General features: G+C 37.3%; 1 pseudogene; it reads right to left on the bottom strand.

Annotated features, from left to right (window-relative positions):
* Nucleotides 1–1,524: 1,524 nt before the first annotated feature.
* Nucleotides 1,525–1,623, bottom strand: LOC132305787 (small nucleolar RNA R71; annotated as a pseudogene).
* Between the last annotated feature and the right edge of the window lie 3,086 nt (nt 1,624–4,709).

Below are 4,709 nucleotides of genomic sequence, written 5' to 3'. Positions count from 1 at the left end.
CCTAAGTCTCTTTCTAATCTTTGAAACTCCATTATTTTATTGCAGTCACTTAAGTTAAATTAGTTTTAATCACAAAACAAAACCCTTTTCAGCAATCACTTAAGCACTAAAGTAGAATTCAATTCTAAAAACCTATAATTGTTTAGATCTCTTGGGACGATCCCTACTCACTTCATACTCCATATTATAAGTGTTTAGTGGTTTATAAATTATAAAATATGATGCCCACTTGACATTATTTCTAAACCTAAAGTGTTGTGCATTATTTTGTGCACATGCTCGGTCGCATCATAGTTTTGGCGCCATTTCTGGGATCTAACGGTTTAAAGAATTGAATTAGACATTAGTTCTTTGTTAATTATTTACTTTAAAGTCATTTTACTTTTTATTTTCTCACTTGATAATTGTCAATTAGGTACTTGAAGCAAAGTGGAGCAAACGCAGGACCTTGAAGCAATAAATTTTTTTTTTTTTGAAGTGCTTAAGGACCATTTGTGAGTTTTTCTTTGAATTCTTGAATTTAATTTTCTATTATCTTGCATGCTTTGGATAACCCAAGCTGAGGCTTAAATTGAATTGTTTTAGTTTTAAGTCTAAGCATATGTTCTTGTAGAAGGCATCGGCCCGTGTGGAGGCCTTTATTTGTTTGTGCATTGATATTATTATGGAGTTTAGGAACATCGTATGTGGAGGTTGAAAATTGACGTGTTAGTGTGTTGACTGATTCTAGTGCATGCATGGTCGTAAATCACTTAATCATCCTCTTGTTCCAGTAAATCAAAATCTTCAAGTTTTCCTTCAGCGTTTAAGAGATAGTACTAGGGATTGTCATCCTAATTTTCCAAATTTTGATCATCCATCACCTTTAATGAAAGACCTAATAGATGCAATTGCAGATCCCATTAAAGATCTTGGTTATGTGGATCATAATGGTGTGCACCACCCACCACAAGTTCATATTTTGGATCCTCAAGGTGTGCATCCACCCTTGGGAATGCCACGACCAATCAATCCTGTTGTGCAACAACCTTAGCTAAGGATGCTAAGGCTAAATGTTGTTCCCCCAAATGGTGAGCAACAACATCAATATGTTTAAATGGCATACCCTCAACAAGGTCAAATGACATACCCTCATCAAGGTCAAATGGCATACCCTCATCAAGGTCAAATGGCATATCCTCCTCTCAATCCTCCAATGGTCCTTAGGGATCATTACACTCCAAATCAATATAATGTACATTATGAGATTAAGGCTTCCATCATTAACATGTGCCCCATTTTCTATGGTTAAGCAATGAAGAGCCTTTTAAACATTTAGATGAGTTCTTGGAAGTTTGTTCCACCGTGAAAATCACGGATGTGCCAGAAGAAGTCCTTAAAATGAAGCTTTTCCTTTTCACTCTTTGGGACAAAGCTAAATATTGGTTTAAGAAAATTGGGGGCAAATTCAATCACCTCTTGGGCACAATTGCAACAAGAGTTCCTAAAGAAGTATTACCCCGCGAGTTGAACCGATTCTATGAGAAATTCCATTCATGAATTTGCATAAGAAGAAGGAGAAACCCTTCATGAAGCTTGGGAACGTTTGAATGACTTGCTGCAGAAGTGTCCATATCATGACATTTCTAAGTGGCAATTAGTTCAATGTTTCTTTTCAAGTTTATCCGATGCCAACAGGGGCATTGTTGATGCTTCATGTGGAGGTAGTTACATAGAAAGAAATGAGGATGAAATTTGGCATCTTTTCAAAAAAATGAGTGAAAACTCAATGCACAGATCTTCATCTTTTAGGGGGGGTCACCTAGTAAATGTGGGAGGAAAGAAAGCTCTATATCAAATAGACACTTCCATGGAAATTGCCGCTGAGGTCAAAAATCTTACTCAAAGGTTTGATAAATTCCTTTTGAATCAAGGTTCGGTAATTCAATCTTGTCCTCATTATTCCACTGAAATGTGCATGACTTGTTCTAGTTATACTCACCATACTTTAAATTGTCCTCTTGGACAAATCATCCCAAGTGAGTCTCAAGAACAAGCAAATGCCGCTTTCATTCATCAAGGGAACAACCCTTATTCTAATGCTTATAATCCGGGGTGGAAGAATCATCAAACCTTTGCATGGAAAAATCAAGGAGACGGTGCAAATCCTCCTCAAATTCAAGGTTACCAAGCAAAGTATGTTCCCCCACATCTCTAAAATCAGAATTCTCAAGATTACTGTCCTTCATTCTATCCTCAAAATGTGAATCAATATTCTCATCCTCAAGTATCAAATTCTCAATCCTACTCTCATCCTCAAGCATCAAATTCTCAATCTTACTCTAATCCAAATCAAGCGCCTCCTAAGAGTCCCGCTTTTAAAGATAAGGTCTTGAAAGCCTTAGGTGATGTTCGAAAAGATAATCAATTGTTTCATTCTCACTCTCAGTCAATTGCAAAGCTTGAAGCTCAAATTGGGCAATTAGCTAATTCTTTAAATGTGAGAGAGAAAGGTAAGTTGCCTAGTCAAACTGAGACTAATCCTAAAGGGCAATTTATAGCGCAAGCAAATCCTTCATCGGGATTTTCTAGAAATGAGCAAGTTCAAACAATTACTACTTTGAGGAGTGGTAGGAAAGTAGACAATAAGGTAGAGGTACCTAAGGAGGATAGTGAACTGGCACAACCAAATGGTTGCATCCATCCCATTCCAAATTCTATTCCTACTTCCTTGGATGCTAGTGGTTCCAAAAAGGACATTCCATCATTTTCATCATCATCTCCCCAATTAGAAAAGTCTTATGAGCCAAAAGCTCTATTTCCTCAAGCTTTGAGAGAGACTTCATCGTTTGGGAGACAAGAAGGAAAAATTCATGACATGATGGAAGTGTTCAAACAAGTGAAAATTAATCTTCCTCTTCTAGATGCATTTGGCAAATTCTACCATATGCAAATTTCTTGAAGGACTTGTGCAATCAAAAGAGGAAAAGCAAAGGAAAGGACCTTAAGAAAGTGCTTCTAACGGAACAAGTGAGTTCCATTATTGTTTCTAACACTCCTCCTAAGTTCAAAGATCCGGGTGCTCCAACCATTTCTTGTGTTATTGGAAACTAAGAGGTATGTAGAGCTCTTATTGATTTAGATGCAAGTGTTAATCCCCTTCCATACTCTGTTTACTTGCAATTAGGATTAGGAGACTTGAAGCCAACATCGGTAGTAATTCAACTAGCCGATAGATCAATTAAGAAACTGAGGGGAATTATTGAAGACATTTTAATTAAGGTTGATAAATTCTATTTCCCGGTTGATTTTGTGGTACGTCATACTAAGCCTGTCCCTAATCTTACCAATTATATTCTAGTCATCCTAGGAAGACCATTCCTTGCCACTTCCAATGTCACCATTAATTGCAGATCTGGGATTATAGACATCTCTTTTGGCAACATGATGGTTAAACTTAATGTATTCAATGCGAGTCAACATCCCACAGATGAAGACGAGTATTTCCGTGTGGATATTTTGGATGAAATCATAGAGGAGACTCTTCCTTTTATTATCTTTAATGACCCTTTTGAGGCATGCCTTTGTGAAATGTTTGAAAGTTGTGGTTTTGACACAGAAGGATCCATAAGTGAGGTAAATGCTTTGATGGACTCTGTGGCTACTTTAGATTTCTCACCTTAGAAAAACAAGAAAGAACATCTTCTTTCACTCTCTAGTACTCCACCAGTTCCTTCTCTCATCTATCCTCCTATTCTTGAGCTTAAACCTCTTCCATCCAATCTTTAAATATGCCTTCTTAGGCCCAAAGGAGACTCTTCCGGTCATCATTGCTTCAAATCTTGAAAATGACCAAGAGAATGATCTTTTGAAAGTGCTTAAAGCTAACAAAAAAGCCATTGGATGAAGTGTGGCTGACCTAAAAGGCATTGACCCTTCTATTTGTTTGCATCGCATACACATGGAAGAGGATGAAAGGCCATTTAGGGATACTCAAAGGAGATTGAACCCAAATATTAAGGAAGTTGTCATAAAGGAGGTTGTGAAACTTCTAGATGCGGGAATCATTTATCCTATCTCTGATTCCAAGTGGGTTAGTCCAACTCAAGTGGTTCCCAAAAGTCGAGAATCACAGTTGTTGAAAATGCTAAGGGTGATCTCATTTTGAAACGCACCGCCACTTCGTGGCGTGTTTGCATAGATTACCGAAAGCAGAATTTCGCCACTAGGAAGGACCATTTTCCATTGCCTTTCATTGATCAAATCTTAGAAAGATTGGCCGGGCAACAATATTATTGCTTCCTAGATGGTTACTCGGGGTACAATCAAGTGGTCTTAAATCCATTGGATCAAGAAAAGACCACCTTTATGTAATGACCCGGTCATTTTCCTTCTTTTTCTTTTTCTCAAATTTTATGGATAAATTTTTTCTGTTTAATTTTCTTTTTCGAGTTCAGTTTTTCGTCACTGGGTATCATCTCGAGTGCTTGGAAAGGATTTTCAAGACTCTTTTGTTCGGATTGACAACTTTCTTTAATGACCGAGTCATTTCTGCATTTTCACTTTTTAGATACTATTCACTTTTCGTCTTTTTCCCTATTTTGTCTTTTCCCCGTTGGTCACTTTTTGGTACAACCTTCCTTTTCGTGCTCAAAGTTGATTTTCAACTGCATGTACCTTCATCCTAAGTGGTTTCCACAAAATACATATCTTTACTTTTGTAGAAAAGT

This window comes from Cornus florida, unplaced genomic scaffold (assembly GCF_030987335.1).
Source record: "Cornus florida cultivar Cherokee Brave unplaced genomic scaffold, ASM3098733v1 CherokeeBrave_3.0.0_Hap2_Chr04, whole genome shotgun sequence".
Classification (NCBI taxonomy): domain Eukaryota; kingdom Viridiplantae; phylum Streptophyta; class Magnoliopsida; order Cornales; family Cornaceae; genus Cornus; species Cornus florida.
The sequence above is the reverse complement of the archived record's forward strand: the minus strand, read 5'-3'. Positions and strand labels throughout refer to the sequence as shown.